At 41.6% G+C, this 19051-nt stretch overlaps 1 protein-coding gene across 1 annotated transcript in view; it reads left to right on the forward strand.

Annotated features, from left to right (window-relative positions):
• LOC149144492 (uncharacterized) overlaps positions 1-19051 on the forward strand; it is a 219237-nt gene that overhangs the window by 118442 nt on the left and 81744 nt on the right. The gene's annotated exons all lie outside the window — the stretch shown is intronic.

The following is a 19051-nucleotide window of genomic DNA, read 5'->3' on the forward strand; positions in this document are numbered from 1 at the left end:
ACTTTACATTCTTGATGCCAACTTGTTAAAGGTCAAAAATATGGATTGTTTTCATAATTTGCCAATGAAAATACTGACAATAGCTACCTAATTTTTCAACACTCCCTTTTAGCTAGGGAGGTACTTTTCATTCTCTCTCAAAATCAATTTCCCTGACCAATCCATAGGTCTTTTGGCTCACAACTTAAGGGATACACACAAGTCTCTCTCTATGAAGATCAATCTCCCGGTCCAATCCATAGGTCTCCCGGCCCGCAGCCTAAGGGAGAGATCATCAATCTCATCATAAGGAAAGATACATATCATCCAACACATCCCACAAGCCAGAACCCCATGGCATCCAGATTAGTGCCCTACCGACCAGTGGGATCAATCGATGAAACCAAACCAATAATATGCATAGGATACATCTCCACGACCAATCCATAGGTCTCTTGGCCCATAGCATAGGGGAGGAAACTCAAGATCAATCTCTCTGACCAGTCCATAGGTCTCTCGATCACTACTGAAGGGAGAGATCACAAAATCAATTTCCCCGACCAAACTGGTCTCCTGGTTAAAACCTAAGGGATCACTCCATGCCATAGAACCAATCTCCCCAACCAAACTCATTGGCCTCTTGGTCAACCGACCTAAGGGAGTGACAATCTTCCCGACCAATCCATAGGTCTTCCTACTGCAACAGCCTAAGGAAGATTGTCCATTATATGATGTTGTATAATCAGTGCCCCCTCTCTCTCAAAGAGGGGTTCTCAACAACTCCAAGTTGTTCTCTAAAATATGCAAACTTCATTCAGGACAACAACTTTGTCAACACATCAACAACCTACTTTCATCATCACAATATATGATGGTCGATTCCAAGATTTGATTAAACAAACCGACAAACAATTTCTGAAGCCACACAACTTCACAACATGCTAAACATGCAACTATATACTCAACTTCAGTTGTACTCAGAGCAACAAAAGTTTGATTTCTACTAGACCATGAAATCATAGTGGATCCCAAACCAAAATAGAATGTAGAAGTGTTCTTTTGTAGGAATTTATAGGGTAAGTTACTCAGAGAGAACACCAAAGGACACCACTTACAAACAAATCACAGATCAATACACCAGTATTCTTTGTTGAAATTTGGTATCGGAGGACATGTGGTTCCTTAAGGCTTTGATCTTTTGCCCTAGGGAAAAGTGTCCAAAAGAATCTTAATTTTTCTCCTAAAGTGACTTTATAATTTTTATAAAGTAAAATCTAATTTAAAAGTGACTTTAAGTGATAAAGTTACTAAAGTCTAATTTTAAAGTGACTTTAATAAAGTCAATGTAAAATTAGAGAGGAAAAATGACTTTGGAAATAAAGGACTAAGTGGGTCTTTATTTAAGTGGGGTGAATTAAAAAATAGAAAGTGAGATTTAAATGAGCATTTAATATCAGCCCTAGATCTCAATCTATTTCAGCCATTGGATTTAGGGATTACCCAAAAGTCACTTAGGGTTAGATTAAGGGAGGAAAAGGAGGAAAAGGTCAGTCATTCTTTCATGAGCAGATTGAAAGAGAGAGAGCAAGAGAGCAAGGGAGATTTCTGGATAGGGAGGAGGAGGAGGCAGCAGCTTGGCACACATTCCAAGACAGCATTTTAGCAAATCCGTACAACTGAGTGAGCACATAGTGAAAGGCAGATATTGGGCACGATTTTCTAGAAATCCATACATCAAGTGCACAGAAATCGAGGAGCAGAAATCCATACAGCAAGTGGCTATACCTTGGCACGCAAATCGAGGCAAATCTGTACAGTTGTATTGTTGGGTTTTTTGCACGCAAATCAAGGAAATCCGTACAACGTATTTAATGGCAGCTTGCACGCTTTTCTAGGAGGCCGTACAACATTTATCGCTGTTCTGTTTTGCTGTTGGAAAGTTTTTCCAGTTGGCTGTGAGGCATGGAAAACGAGATAAGTTGTAAAATTTTCTTGCTGATTTTTTTGCTGAATATTTCTCACTGTAAAAAGCATTTTCCAGAAATAAGAAAGAGCTCTCGAACTTGTTTTTCCCAAGAGTTGTAGGGGGTTTTTCCAGGGTCACCTTGACCAAAAATCACTGTGTTTAAATGAGTTAAATGGCTGTTTGTATGTGCTGATTTTTATATTTCTGCATTTTCCAACATTCTGTAAAATTTCCAAAATTTGTGTTTTTAGCAAAATTTATTTTTTAGTTGTTAAATGTATGGATATGGGAAAGGGAATTTAACTATTTTGGAGAAATAAGGTGAAACTGAAAACCGGGGTGGGAAATGAATTTTTTTTACATGGTATCGGAGCTTGAGTGCTGAAGTGCAGTTTGGGACATCAAGGAGGAAAATTACAGCCTGCTGATTTTTAACTCAGAAAATCCCAGCAAGATGATTTTTCACAAACAACAGTTTTATCTCTACTACAGCAGTGCTATTTTTCAGTTTTAGGACAACAGGATGTCATTGGGATTGAGGGTGGAGGATAGGTTGGACAAACATAACAATTACAACGTTTGGAAGGAGAGAATGCAAAGTATCTTTGAGGAGGCAGAAGTTTGAGACATCATGGTGCATACCACACAGAACCCTGTTGTTGTGCCTACTGATGCTACTCAGTTGGCTGAGTATAATAAAAAGAACAACAAGGGTAAGAGACTGATTCTAGACGGAGTCAAAGACCATTGCATTCCTCATGTGAGAGGAAAGAGAAATGCTCGTGAGATGTGGACAACATTGTCCAATTTCTACCAGAGTACCAATGAGAACCGGAAAATGGTCCTGAAGGAGAAGCTGAAGACTATTAAGATGGGTAATGATAGTGCAGTTGGATATCTCACCAAGATTACTAATGTGAGAGATGAGTTGGCAGCAGTTGGAGAGGTCATTCCATCCACTGAGTTGGTGCGGATTGCAGTGAATGGCCTCCCCCGTTCATGGATGAACTTTGCTGATGGGGTTTGTGCACGTGAGAGCCTTCCCACATGGGAGAGGTTTTGGGATGATTGCATTCAGACAAAGATCAGGAAAGGTCAGCTTGGGGCAGCCAAGCCAGCTGAGCAGGATGAGGATGTAGCACTGGTGGCAGGAGGCAAGAAAGGCAAAGGGAAGAAGCAGGCTTCCATAAGCAATGGTGGGGGCAAAGGCAAAGGTAAAGGTAAACAGGATAACACACAAAAGGACTATTCCAAGGTGAAGTGTTGGAATTGTCAAAAGATGGAACACTATGCAGTTGTGTGTCTGGAGAAGAAGAAGAAGGGGAAGAACCAGAGCATGGCAGTTTCAGCAGAGGTTGAGGACTTTGCAGATCGTTTTGACCGGGAGTTTGCGTTCACTGCGTGTAAGTCCTCTAGTGCAGGATCACTTGCCACACAGGTTCAGAGGGAGCATGCTTTTCCCTTGATTAGCGGACCATCTTCGGGTATCTGGTATGTGGACAGTGGGGCTTCATGTCACATGACAGGAGTTCGTGAGTACTTCTCAGAGCTTTCAGAGAGTGGCACTGATATAGAGGTAGTACTCGGTGATGACAGAGTTGTTAGAGCAGTCGGGGTGGGGACACTGACATTTCAGAGGGAGTCCAAACCTTCCTTGAAGGTGACAGATGTTCTTTATGTGCCAGGGATGAGGAAGAACCTCATATCCGTATTAGCTTTGGAGGACAGAGGATATGAGGTACTGTTTAGGGGAAGACAGGTGTTGATGTATCCCAGGGGCACTCCAGTTGATTCAGCTAGAGTGATAGGCGTACGCCATGCAAAGGTGTACAAGTTTGCATTCCAGCCCCTTTTGGCATTGAGCAGTAGTATCGACAGCAGAGCTAGCAGTTCTGAGCTGTGTGAGATTTGGCATCGCAGGATGGGGCATATGTATCATGGAGCCTTGAGGACCTTATGGGAGATCACTACAGGTGTGCCAGATTTCAGTGCTGATCACTTTGATACTTGCAGAGGATGTGCGATGGGCAAGTTTGCCAAATCCCCTTTTCCTAACAGTGACAGCAGAGCGACTGGGATACTTGATTTGATTCATTCCGATGTGAGCGGTCGGATGTCTCATGTTTCCTTGAGTGGATATGAGTACTATGTTTTATTCATTGATGATCACTCGAGGAGGACCTGGATTTATTTCTTGAAGACCAAGAGTGAGGTTTTCAAGCGGTTTCAGGAGTTTAGAGCTCTTGTGGAGACACAGACAGGTTGGAAGATCAAGTCCTTGAGGTCGGACAATGGGGGAGAGTACACCCTTGGAGAGTTTGTTGACTATTGTGCAGAGGCAGGCATTAGGAGGGAGTTCACTGTTCCTTACAACCCCCAGCAGAACGGGGTTGCGGAGAGGAAGAACAGATCCATCGTAGGGGCTGCCAAAGCCATGTTACATGATTAGGGGTTGCCATTGTTCTTGTGGGCAGAGCCTAGCAACACAGCTGTTTATTTGCAGAACAGGAGTCCGCATCGTGCCTTGGGGCACAAGACTTCGGAGGAGGCTTTTTCTGGGAGGAAGCCTGATATTGGTCATCTTCGTATCTTTGGGTGCATTACATACTCCTACATACCCAAGGAGAAGAGGAACAAACTAGAGCCCACTGCAGAGAAGGGTATCTTTGTGGGCTACAGTGAGACCTCAAAGGCCTTTCGGATTTACATTCTTGCACAGAGGAAAGTTGTTGTCAGGCGGGATGTGAAGTTCAAGGAGGACAGGGCCTTTAGGAGGTCAGAGTATCTGGATCAGCCAGACCCTCAACAACAGTTGAGTCAGTCGTAGGGATCCAGTGGGCAGGGATCAGGAGGATCCAGAGGTACATCTATGAGGATGTCAGGTCCGTCAGTGAGCAGTGGCTCGCCGAGCCAGAGGGGTGGTGCTCCGGGCAGCATTCAGAGCAATTCACAGAGCAGTTCACTAGGGAGTCCACTGATGGACAGTTCACACGGTACCTCAGCTTCTACAGGTTCAAGTGCAGGCAGGAGGACAACAGACAGACAGTCAGGAGTTTCATTCTCCTATGGGAGAAGTGCGCTCAGGGAAGAGGAAGCCCAAGTGGCTTTAGGACACCTTGAGAGATGCCACATTTGTTGCTGAGCCTAAGAGGCCGGTTAGAGAGAGTAGACCACCTGAGAGGTTTTGTAGCTATATGGCAATGGCTACCAGCATCTTTGACTTTGAGCCTTCTAGCTATGAGGAGGCAGCTAGCCAGCAGGTCTGGAGAGAGGCCATGCAGGATGAGTATTCTTCTATCATGAAGAATGATGTTTGGGAGGTGGTGCCGAGGCCTGAGGGCAAATCTGTGGTTACTTCCAGATGGCTTTACAAGGTAAAGCATGCTGCAGATGGCAGCATTGAGAAATTCAAAGCGAGGTTTGTGGCTAGAGGGTTCCCCCAGATAGAGGGAGTTGATTATGAGGAGACCTTCGCTCTCGTGGCTTGATATACTTCGATCCGCTCCATTATATTGATAGCAGCAGAGATGGGTTGGAAGATCCACCAGATGGATGTGAAGACTGCATTTCTCAATGGCTTCATACATGAGGAGGTGTACATTGAGCAGCCACAGGGCTTTGAGGTGCATGGGAAGGAGTCCCATGTGTGCAGACTGAAGAAGGGCCTTTATGGCCTGAAGCAAGCTCTCAGAGCTTGGTACTCCAGGATAGATACATACTTGCAGGGGATGGGTTTCACAAAGAGTGAGGCAGATCCGAACCTTTACTTTATTGTGATAGGTGAGGAGCCTCTCATTCTGGTGCTGTATGTGGATGACTTGGTCATTACAGGTGCAGAGAGACTCATAGAGCACTGCAAGAGAGATCTTGCAGCAGAGTTTGAGATGAAGGACATTGGTTTGATGCATTACTTTTTGGGTTTGGAGGTGTGGCAGGAGGAGGGGCATTTTTTCCTGCCGCAGGGGAAGTATATTGTGGACATCCTTGGCAGATTCCACATGGAGGATTGTAAACCCATGTCGACACCGATGATCACCAACTGGAAGAAGCTTCATGTTTCGGATTCCGAGTTGGTGGATCCCACATTGTACAGGCAGCTGATTGGTTCCTTGATGTATTTGGTCAACACTAGACCTGATATTTGTTTTGCAGTCAACACGATGAGTCAGTTTATGTGTGAGCTTAGGAAGGTTCACTGGGTGGCTACAAAACACATTTTGTGGTACTTGCAGGGGACAATGGATTATGGTCTGGACTACAAGCAGGGGGATGGAGTGAGATTGGCAGGTTATACTAATTCTGATGGGGTAGGTTGTGTTTCTGATAGGAAGAGCACTTCAGGGTGCTGTTTTGGGTTGGGTTCAGCAGTAGTGTCATGGTTCAGCCGGAAGCAGCAGTCAGTAGCATTGAGTTCAGCGGAAGCAGAGTATATGGTAGCCAGTCTAGCTAGTTGTGAGGCCATTTGGCTTCGCAAGATGTTGTTTGGCTTATTTGGTCAGCCGTTGAGACCTTCAGTGATTTACTGTGATAATCAGAGTTGCATTAAACTCACGGAGAATCCAGTATTTCATGACAGGTCAAAGCATAACGGGATCAAATATCATTTCATCAGAGACTGTGTTCAAAAGGGCGCTGTGAAGCTTGAGTATATTCCCACTGATGAGCAGGTTGAAGATATTCTTACCAAAGCCTTACCACGGGGCAAGCATGCCTACTTCAGAGACAAGATGGGTGTGGTGAGGAACACCTTCCTCGGTAAGAGGGAGTGTTGAAATTTGGTACCGGAGGACAGGTGGTTCCCTAAGGCTTTGATCTTTGGCCTAGGGAAAAGTGTCCAAAAGAATTTTAATTTTTCTCCTAAAGTGACTTTATAATTTTTATAAAGTAAAATCTAATTTAAAAGTGACTTTAAGTGATAAAGTTACTAGAGTCTAATTTTAAAGTGACTTTAATAAAGTCAATGTAAAATTAGAAAGGAAAAGTGACTTTGGAAATAAATGACTAAGTGGGACTTTATTAAAGTGGGGTGAATTAAAAAATAGAAAGTGAGATTTAAATGAACATTTAATCTCAACCTTAGATCTTAATCTATTTCAGCCATTGGATTTAGGGATTACCCAAAAGTCACTTAGGGTTAGATTAAGGGAGGAAAAGGAGGAAAAGGTCATTCATTCTTTCATGAGCAGATTGAGAGAGAGAGCAAGAGAGTAAGGGAGATTTTTGGACAGGGAGGAGAAGGAGGCAGCAGCTTGGCACACATTCCAAGGTAGCATTTTAGCAAATCTGTACAACTGAGTGAGCACACAGTGAAAGGCAGATATTGGGCATGATTTTCTAGAAATCCATACAGCAAGTGCACAGAAATCGAGGAGCAGAAATCCGTACAGCAAGTGGCTATACCTTGGCATGCAAATCGAGGCAAATTTGTACAGCTGTATTGTTGGTTTTTCTGCACGCAAATCGAGGAAATCCGTACAACGTATTTAATGGCAGCTTGCACGCTTTTCTAGGAGGCCGTACAACATTTATTGCTGTTTTGTTTTGCTGTTGGCAAGTTTTTCCAGTTGGCTGTGAGGCACGGAAAACGAGATAAGTTGTAAAATTTGCTTGCTGATTTTTTTGCTGAATATTTCTCACTGTAAAAAGCATTTTCCAGAAATAAGAAAGAGCTCTCGAACTGGTTTTCCCCAAGAGTTGTAGGGGGTTTTTCCAGGGTCACCTTGACAAAAAATCACTGTGTTTAAATGAGTTAAATGGCTGTTTGTATGTGCTGATTTTTATATTTCTGCATTTTCCAGCATTCTGTAAAATTTCCAGAATTTGTGTTTTCAGCAAAATTTATTTTTCAATTGTTAAATGTATGGATATGGGAAAGGGCATTTAACTATTTTGGAGAAATAAGGTGAAACTGAAAACCGGGGTGGGAAATGAAATTTTTTTACATTCTTGACGTGGTTAAAACCCTCAAAGAGGAAAACAATTCACGGCCTGAGCCAACGTGGCCACTTTAGGCAATCTATTAATAAAAGAAATAAAATTTACATAAGCTTTTCTTATGAATGGTCACCCTACAAATGACCCTCCATGCTCTTTAAATAGAGATCATGGACCAATCGGGTGTTAAGCCATGGATCAAGTATCGGTAATACCGAGGAGAGAATGAATCGTTAGATCACTGCATATCGTGACCGTCAGATTGTAAGTTACAAAAGTACATAGTAAAGAAACACACTTTACCTAACTCTACACTAGACCAAGTTATACTTAACTATTTCCTATGTGTCGGAATATCCTAACATCCCCCCTTAAGAACAACTTGGGATAGGATTGAAGGATATACAAATATGACACAATATGAGAAGGAAGGAGGCATTAGAGCCTATCCCCCCTTTGTGACAACTTCCTGAACTCCAACCATAAATCGAAATTTAGTAAACTTCGCCTCTGTGAGAGCCTTTGTCCCACATGCACTTCAAGAACATGGTTATGAATGAGCTTTCTGATGAAGTGCATGTGTAGTTCAATGTGTTTGCTGCGCTGATGTTGGACTGGATCTTTGCATGGTTGAATGGCACTTTGATTATCACACCAAAGTGTAGTCGGATGTTGCTGCTGAAAGCCAAACTCTGACAGGATTGGACGAAGCCACAGGGCTTCCTTACTAGCTTCTACGGCGCTATGATACTCTGCTTTTGCTGAAGAAAGAGAAATGGCACTTTGTTTCTTGCAAGCCCATGTAATACGTCCAGAACCAAGAGTGAAGACATAACCTGCAGTAGACTTCCGATCATTAGGGTCACCAGCCCAATCGGAATCAGTGAAACCAACCAATATAGGAGATGCTTCTACACTGTAATGAATCCCAAACTGAACTGTACCTCGAACATAACGAAGTATTCTTTTAGTTTCTTTCCAATGACTTTCATGTGGGTTTTGCATAAACTGAGCAGTAAGGCCAACAACAAACGAAAGGTCAGGACGAGTATGGGTCAGATACAAAAGTTTTCTTACAAGTTGACGGTATAAGGTAGCATCAACTTCAGGGGAAGTACAAGTGATTGAAAGTTTGGCTCTAGACTAAAAGGGAGAAGGGGCTGGCTTACAATCTTCCATGTGAAAGTGGCGTAGAAGATCACAGGCATACTTGGACTGGGAAAGGGAAATACCTTCCTTGGATTGCAAGACTTGAAGACCAAGAAAATAATGCAAGTGTCCTAAGTCTGTCATTTCAAACTTCTTTTTAAGGCTGGACTTCACATGGTTTATAAGGTTGGGATCACTACCAGTAAGGATAAGATCATCAACATAAAGAACAAGAATGATAAGAGACTTACCCACTTTCTTGGTGTAGACAGTATTGTCAGAATGACACCTAGAAAAGCCAGTATCTAAAAGAAAGCTATCCATTTTGGCATACCAAGCCCGAGGGGCTTGCTTGAGACCATAAAGGGATTTCTTAAGCCAACATACAAGGCTGGAGTCTGTTTGTATAAAGCCAATAGGTTGTTCCATATAGATTTCTTCATGCAAGTCCCCATGCAAGAAGGCAGATTTAACATCCATCTGGTGGACTTCCCGTTTGAAAGAGGCAGCAAGGGATAGAACAAAGCAGATAGAGTTCATTTTAGCAACAGGGGAGAAGGTTTCAGTATAGTCAATGCCTTCAACTTGTGAAAAACCCTTAGCAACAAGACGAGCTTTATGTTTATCAACTTTTCCATCTGGTCCATACTTGGTTCTGTAAACCCATTTGCATCTAACAAGTTTTCGTCCCTTTGGAAGAGGAACAAGATCCCATGTATCATTTGCCAATAATGAACGATATTCTTCATTCATAGCTGTGTCCCAATCTGGATGGCCTGAAGCTTCTGCAAAGGTGTCAGGATCATAATTTGCTGAAGCTTGAGCCAGTAAAGAAGAGGCTCTATCGAACTGAGAACGTGTATGTCGCTGATCTGTAGGATCACCTGCAAGAGAACTTGCTGCATCTCGAGTAGCACAGACCCATTTTGGAAGCTGAGGAGCTGAAGGAGGATCCTGAGAAGGTGGGGGAGGATTGTCATCCTCGCTGTCATCATTTGAAGAAGAAATATTTTCAGAAGTAGCAGGGATAGAGAGAGGTGGCACATCCGCCGAAATAGGCTCGTAGGCCGGTATATTTTCAACAAACTTTACATCTCTTCTAATGATAACATTTTTGGACTTAAGTGGAATAAGTCTATATCCTTTGACATTTTCAGAATATCCAACAAAAATACATTTTTCACTCTTAGGTTCTAAAGCGTTATGTTTCTCATCTGGAATATGGGTCCATGCTTCACTTCCAAAAACACGAAAGTGACTTACATCTGGTTTAATTGAGCTCCATGCTTCTTCTGGAGTGATGTTCTTTAAAACTTTAGTAGGAGTGCGATTTACTATGTAATTAACACAGTTAATTGCTTCTGCCCAAAAATTAAGACTAAGTCCTTTAGATTGAAGCATACAATTAGCCATTTCCTTTAAGGTGCGATTCTTCCTTTCAGCTACACCATTTTGTTGTGGAGTATATGGAACAATATGCTGCATTTGAATTCCATGCTCAGTGCAAAAGTTGATGAATTTATTGTTAACATATTCTCCGCCATTATCAGATCTTAGCTTAAGAATTTGATGTCTAGATTGTTTCTCAACAAAGGCCTTAAAGGCCAAGAACATGTTAAATACTTCACTCTTTAGTTTTAAGAAGTATACCCAAGTGCATTTGGAGAAACCATCAATGAAAGTTAAGAAATACTTGTAGCCAGAGAATGAAACAACTGGAAGTGGACCACATAAATCACTATGCACAAGCTGTAAAGAGGCTGAGGCGTGCCAAGAGGCACATTTTTCAAAACTATCCCGATGATGTTTTCCGAGTATACATCCGGAACAAACACCATCTCTGCAAGATACCATAGGAAGGCCTGTCACCATATTTTCTTTACATAGATTTGGAAGGGAGTGATAGTTTAAGTGACCAAATCGCTCATGCCAAAGTTTGCTCACTTCATCATTATGAGCAACAAATACCGAGGGAAGTGTGGATGACCCAAAGCTGTTAAACTTATACAACCTTGTAGACTCATCAATAATTCCAGTAGCTAAAATTTGTCTAGGATCTCTTAGGTCCTTAATTACAACATCGTGAGGTGAAAATTTAACTATTTTACCTTCACCTGAATAAGTTATCTGATATACAGATAGAAGGTTGTAGGATAAGGTTGGAACACATAGAACATCATTAAATTGACCATTGTCTAGATGAATAGTTCCAGTCCCTACAACACTAAGAGATCTATCATGACCAACATATATATTTTTGGTGTTACAATCATTTAAAGAAGAAAACATGGCTTTGTTTTTGGCCATGTTGATGCAGGAGCATTCAGCTCAAAAATTTCATTATATTCTAGTTAACTTAGGGGGTCTTGTGTTTTCAAGGAAGTTGGATTCCTATGTATCAAATTAATGTAATTATTAATGTTTTGAGTGATTGGAATAGGAATTAATTAGATATTGTGAGGATATTTGTAAATGCTCTCGAATGTAGGAGAACATGAGTGATGATGAGTGATTAGTGGGGATTGAGAGATTTGGAAATCAATTGTAAGTCTTAGATTAGGAATTGGTTTCATGATTTGTGGAACTAAAGAGGATTCTTAGGGATTAGTGGAGTCAAAAGTGGACTTAGAGGATATTCAGGATTTAGTTCAGCAAATTAAGGATCTGAACCAAAATTGGTTAATGGAACATTTTGTATAAATGTAAGCCTAAAAGGCATATGCAGTCAGTCAGAGTTAGTCAGTCAGTCATTCAGTTAGGCCTACGGGCAGGAAAGGAAAGGCCACTGAGATAGAAGATCAAGCCGAGAAAGAAATTCCTGTGTAAATGTTTGTTTATTAATACAAAAGTGCAAATCCTGAGTTTGTGTGGAGTAATTGAATTTATAAACTGTGTGGACTAGAGTAATTCTGCGTAACATAGGTTTGCAGGTGTGTAGAACCAGAGAAGAAGTGCAGAGAAGAGTGTTATAGTTTTACACACAGACGGTATTGAAGAAAACCTTCAATGTTATAGCGAAGGTATAACTGTAAGGTTTCCTAAAAACCTAAGGATTTACGAAGGAAGCGTGAAGGTGCAAAGAAATGAAGTATGTAATATCCCGTTTCCGGAATATCCCTCAAACTCAAGCAAACTCCAACCAAACATGTCCAAATGATATAGTAACTGGGAAGCTCAAAGTGATAAAAATAACAGTGGTGCAACATATAATAATGTAAACATGAAATACAAGCAGATACCCAAGAAATGCAGAGAGAAATGCTAAGCCATTTTATTATACTGAGTAATGGAATGAGTACAGGAGGTGATCATGAAGATGGCACCTTGACTTGCACAAGGCAAGTGAAGAAATACACTTAGAATAGCAAATGAATGACCTCTCTCTGAATTGCGTCCAAGCTGCTGGAGAACTGTCGTGCTGCTGCTACTACTGGAAATCAAATGAGGATTTGGGGCTGTTCCCCTCCTCAGAAAATGCTGAAACTCTGGAATTAGACTCTATTCAAGAAACCCAAAAAAACCCAGAAAGTTTTTCTGAAATAGTCGACCCCCGAAAATCACCCCCTTGGGGATCTACGCTGTCCCTCAAGGCTCTGCGCTGCCACTGAATAGAGTCCACCAAAACTTAGCCTGAAACTCTGCCAAAATCCTACAATATGCAAGAGTTGATCCCTTGCTCAATCTCCCAGCTCAAATCCTCCACAAACCCCCAATCCGGAACTCACACCAAAAGGACTGCGTCCCTCTCTCTCAAGACTGCGCAGTCCTCAAATGCCCAGCTCCTCCACAATGCCAAAGATCAATCCTCACTGCAAAGACTGCTGAAAACTACCTTGCCTGAGTAGGCAATCGAAGTCCCCCGGGGCTAAGGGTGAGATCTCCGAATGGAGATACTCAATGCACTAAACAGTGCTGTAGACAGGCGAAACAGCCAGCGTGCTCCAAGTCGAAATGACTAGCTCAAATGCACATAATCGAATAGCAAAATGAGGAGGCTCCTCTCTCCTTTATAACGTTGGCCTCTCTCAATCCGAAGGCTCACCTCCTCCAACGTAATCCCTCTTTTGCCTCGTGTTCCTTTCCATCTGTGCAGTCTCTCCAAGTGTCTTCGTGGGACCCATCTCTGCGTGGTCCTTTGGCCCCCTTGGCTCCCCTTTAAGCCACAATGTTGTGCTACTAGGGAGTGGCTTTATATTAAAAGTGAGTTATGTCCCCTTTTCCTCACCTTTTTATTTATAAATAACTATAGAAGGCAAAATTGAGCAAAATCGAATATTCCAATTAGCCATGGCTAATTAGGAGTATTACAAAGTAACATAGCGAAGATCGAGATCAGAACAAGTGAAGACCATAAGGTGTGAACAAATACGCAGGTAGAAAGCCGAATGGGCTATTACACACTATGAAACAAAAGAACGTAACAGTGTACAGGAACCGTTGGATCAGTCAGATCAACGGACGAGGTTGTGTGCGATAGACAGCCATGATCAAGTCACGCAAAATAAAGTCAAGAAGATGAATGGCGGAGATTAAAGTCACGTTTTGACAAAAGAATAGAAAACGTGCAGAATGATAGGGCGGTCTTGAAAGGATGGTAAGCAATTTCTCACGTGCCCTAAAGGTGGAAAGCGGTATTCTAAAATTTCACGCGATTACCCTTAGCGGCTGACACGTAGCATACGACAGAAAGGGAAAACCACTTTCCTTGCGCGCTCTCGACCTGATATCGGTCGTGCAAGTATCTGCGTGAGATTGTGTGATAGCCGTTGGATTGAGTGGGATTGTTCAACGGTGGAGATCAGCCAAGCTAGTTGGCGAGTGGGTGACGCGATTGCCGTTGGATCAAGCAAGACAAATCAACGGTGGAGATCAGCTAAGCTAGTTAATGACGGGTGACGTGTAACCGCCAGATTGAGGAATGAGATCGACGACGGAGATTTAATGCGCTAAGGAGAGCATTGATATATGTGCAAAGGTTTGAAGAATGGCGGAAAGGTAAGGTTTTAAGTGTGGGTTATGAAATATTTCTATTATATGGAAATTATAATAGAAATAAGCGGGATTAATGTTTTATGGTAAGGTTTGATAGCTTCCGCTTAGATTTTCAATTAAAAGACTTAAACTTTGGTTTAAGAGAATTTCGCCATAGATATTGGTGTTTATCTTAGGACATGACATTGACATAGTGTGACATGCAATTTTATTTGCATATTGTGGTATATGTGGCTTAGGCTGCATCATTGGGGTATATGCGGCTTAGGCTAGCATAATTTTGGTATCAGAGTAGAACAATGAAATTCTACGTGTAAAAATTCTTTGAGAAAACTTAGAACATAGTTATGTTTTGAAGGTGTGTATGCAGGCAAGAGGAGATTAGATTTTAAATCTGACAAACAGTAGGCACACAGAGATAAAGTGTAGCAGAATTTGCAAATGCAAAGGAAACAAAGAACAATCCATTCAAAGTGCAGGTGAATGGTAGAACAAGATCATGCAGAGGTCTTGAAGGTAGCAGCATAAGAAGGTGAGAAGATTGCAACAACCTAGAGCAAGGAGTGCTCAATTGGTTCCAGAGGAGAGAACCAGAGAGATGCCAAAAGACTGAGCTTAGAGGAGAGAAGCTTAGTGAGGTATCATGTAGCAAGAAGGGGACTTGTTACTGTAGAGATTTTGTTGCAGCTCACGGAAAGATCATAAAGGAAATTCCACAAAGGATGTGGGTAGAATTGCTAAGGGATGAAGAAAGCTAGTAAGAATTTCTGAGTGAAAGAAGAGGTGGCCAGAACCTAGTATTTCATTGTGATTGAAATACAAGAGGACAATTGTGTTCTTAAAAGGTGTAGATGAGTTGAAGCCTAGAAGGAGCAGAGAGAAGTGCTCAAAGAGGTTCGAGAGAATAGAGAACCAAGTGCTTGCCAAAAGACCAAGTACAGAGGAGAGCTTGGTGAGGTAAGTGGCAGTAGGGAGGACTTGTTGTTGCAGAGGCTTTAATGCAGCTCATAGTAAGTGAGTGAGGAACTCATGAAGATAGAGAAGAAGATGACTACTAATAGTCATAACAGAGATAACAGAGGTTCTGAGGAAGACCACAGCAGAAGAAAAGTGAAGAAGGAGGATGCCAAGGAAAATGGCAAGAGAATGAGTCAAGAGGAGCGTGACAAGGAGATTGCAGAGTTAAAAGAACAACTCAATGTATTAAGGATGATACTAGAGGAAAACCAAAGACAAGGTTGGGTCTTGAGGAAAAAGGCAGTGAAGTGGTCTAAGTTACAGAGAAGGCTACAACAGAGGCAAGTGAAGTGGCTGGTGGAAAAACTCAGAGAAGCTGAGTTGGAAATGGAAGTTTCCATTTGTGAAGCAGAACAGGGTGAAGTTCTGGGTGAAGATGAAGACTGGAGATCTGTGGAAGATCTTATGAATTATTATGAGAATTCAAGACAACAAGGAGATATGATGACTGAAGCATCAAGTGAGACCACAAGGTCTTATGTTTTTAAAACTGATAATTTGTGTATGATTGCAGGTATTGCAGGAGAAAAGCAACCTTTTGAAGATGTCTTCAGAATGGATGAAGATCTTGAAGTAAAAGGTGACAAAGAAAATTTCTCAGAAGAGGAAGAATTTGACTGGTTACAGTAGAAAGAGTCGATGGATGAGTTACTTAATGAGAGAAGACAATCATTTGAAGCTGTCATAGAGATGGAAGATCAGGATCTTATTCTGATGAAGAACGAAGGAATATTGTCTCAGAGAGGTAATCTAATGAATTTGATTAATGTTATTGATGAAGAACAAATGCAGGAGAATATTAATGCAAATGATGGGGCAAGGATAGCTCTTGAAGAAGGTTTACAGAGAGATAGTGAGGCAAAGTGTATTGAAGAAGAAAGGGAGGCAGATTTGTCTCAAGACAAAGAAAAGACAATCACAGAATTGAAGAAAGAAGAAGACTATGCAAAAGATTTAGCAAAGGGAGAAAGGACATTTGATGATTGGTCAATAACAAAGGAAGGTATGGAAAATTGTGTGAAATTTCCAAATTCTACTCCAATTGAAATTGAGTTATATAGAAAATTAGACCTTCGAAGAAGGAAGTTGGAAAAGCAGAGGATGTATATTCAAGATAAATTGCTGAAAAAGGAAGACAAAGAAATTGTCGTGAAAGACAATCATAAGAAAAAGCAATGTTGTTAAAAGCGCGAGCGGGATTAAATCGGCGCCGGGAATAAAGCGAAAAAAATCGGCAAAAGCGGGAAAAAAGCGGAAAAAAGCGGGAAAAAAGCGTTTGGCACAAAAATATTCATTTTTTTTCAATTTTTTTAATATCTAAACCATCTACAACATAAAATAAATACATTGACACATAAATATGATAAAAAAACTAATATATAAGATGTTTAATATCATTTCTAGCGCTAAAATCACACATAACAATGAATCATGTCCTGAATAGTAAGTCCTGAGTCCCAACTCAGCCTCAAAATATCAACAAAAAATATGATAATGTATCTCATCATGTCATAATGTCATATACAATAAAATGAAAGTCTAATCCTATTGATTTCTTCTGCCCCTCTTGCGAGAAAATGTCACAGCTTTCTCTTTCCCTCTAGATGTAGAAGCTGGTGCCTGTGCTGGTGGAAATGGCAGTGGAGTCTGACGTGCTCTAGAAGCTGAAGAACTAGTAGTAGCAGCTACAGGAGGTAGACGGAGACCACGTCCTCTACTGGTGGTAGTGGTAGTCCGGGTAGGCGGTGTCACCTCCTCCTCCTGCTCCTCCTCCTGCTCCTGCTCCTCCTCCTGCTCTTGCTCCCCCTCCTCCTCCCCCTCATCCTGCACTAACCAATCATCAGTGGGATCCATGAGAGGCCTCTCGGTCTCAACCCTCCATTCAGTAGTGGTGTCAATCCCATCCAATGAGATGGCATCCATATCAGGTGTCTTCTCTAGTTGCCTCACCCACAATCGAAGATTGTAGTAGACATAGACCATGTCATTAAGTCTATGGGACTCCAACCTGTACAGAGTTCATGAAATAATAATTAATAATTAATATTATAAAAAAAATATTGTTTAATGAATTCAAAAATTTATTTGGAAATTTGCAATATTTTAAATGTTTAAGTGTTAACCTATAGCGCTTCTTGCTGTGTATTTTTTCAAATACACTCCAATTGCGCTCACATCCTGAGGAGCTGCATGTTTGGCTGAGGATGCGTACGGCAAGCTTTTGCAAAAGGGGTACTCTGCCACCATACATCTTCCACCATGCGTCTACAACAAAATTACAAATAAAATTTTAAATAAACATAAGAAAAAAATGGAATTTGAAGAGACAATGAAATTTGAAACAAAGTTACAAAGTACAAACTAAAAAATACCTGGCATTTTAATCGTCCTATCAGTGACAGCGATCTCAAAGCCAAATGTGCCACCTGACATCTTATATGTCTCAATTTGTTTAGAGATCTCTGTACGTTGTTCTGGAGATTTCACCATCTTCTGGACACAGGATAATAACCCATCTATGACCTCAGCATCAAAATCAAACCCACATGCATAAGAAAATGCAGGGTTCAGGAAAAGCCCAGCAGCATGAATGGGACGATGGAGTGTGTTGTTCCATCGCTCATCAATCACTTCCCATAGAAGGAGTTGTTTCTGAAACCCATCATCTCCCTTATCATCATAGTAGGACCGAATGGCTTCTTTGGCCCTGTCCATGGCTTCATACAAATAGCCCATTGCGGGCTTCTCACCATCAACCAACCGAAGAACCTTTACCAAAGGTTCAGTAACGGCGCACACCTCCTGCACTCCCGCCCAGAAGTCTTCCTGGTATGAAACTAGTCTGCATACGGCCTCTCCTTCTGGTTTGCGGCTCATTGACGAAGCACGCCACTCCTCTGAAAGAAACATTCTCGTCAAATCCCATATAGAATTCAAAAGGGATTGAAGAGATATGAAACTCGTCGTAAACCGTGTAATGGCGGGGCGCACCAACTCTTTGTTGTTGGTGCATCTTCTCATCAAGCTAAGCACAGATGTATGATTGTAAATAAATTTTGTGATGCTTTTTGATGAGTCAACAATATCTTTGACAAAGGGAATTTTCCCTATGTCCTCTAACATCAAATCAATACAATGGGCAGCACAAGGTGTCCAAAATAAAGTAGGATGCCTGTCCATAAGCATTCTACCAGCAGCAACATAATTTGCAGCATTGTCCGTTATGACTTGGACAACATTTTCTGCACCCACCTCCAAAATAAACACATCCAGCAAATCACATAAAGTTCTTGCATCTTTGATTTGATGAGTTGCATCAATAGATTTGATAAACATAGTCCCCTTGGGACAACTAACCAAGAAGTTTATAAGGGTTCTCCCCTTTTGGTCAGTCCAACCATCTGACATAACAGTGCATCTTGTTTGTGCCCATGATGCCCTAAAATCCTCCAATCTTTGGGTGCAGTCACGCTTTTCATCTTGAAGAAGCCGGCCTCTGAAATCATGATAAGAAGGGATTTTGTACCCCGGGCCAACACTGGCAATAGCATCAACAACAGGTTGGAAAAATGGATTATTCCTTACAATGCTGAAAGGAATATCACTCCAGAGGAGAAATTTTGCCATCAACCTATCAGCTTGTTCTTTTTCAGTTCTTTTTAGCATTGAACCGATAGTTGGTTGTGAACCAAGTGTGATTCGAGGAACAAAAAATGATGATGCAGCTACCGGATTGACTGACGCTGCAGTAGAACCAGTGCCACTTGGTCCACTTCCTTCAGCTGACCTTCTTAGTTGCCTTTTGAGTTCTTCTTTGGCCTCTCTAGTGTGCTCTAATTCTCCCAATGCTCTCATGGCTCTTTGGATAAGTTCAGGATTTGTATTTATACAGGGCCCCACATCATGTCCAGGGATTTGTGCAAGGTGGTACTTCAACCTGTACACCCCCCCGCGTATCTCCTTTCCACACAACTTGCAATTCAAGTTTTGTCTATCATTCGGAGCTTTAGGTTC

Source organism: Pinus tabuliformis, chromosome X (genome assembly GCF_031772625.1).
Source record: "Pinus tabuliformis cultivar Carrire ecotype Pingquan chromosome X, CPIR1, whole genome shotgun sequence".
Lineage (NCBI taxonomy): Eukaryota > Viridiplantae > Streptophyta > Pinopsida > Pinales > Pinaceae > Pinus > Pinus tabuliformis.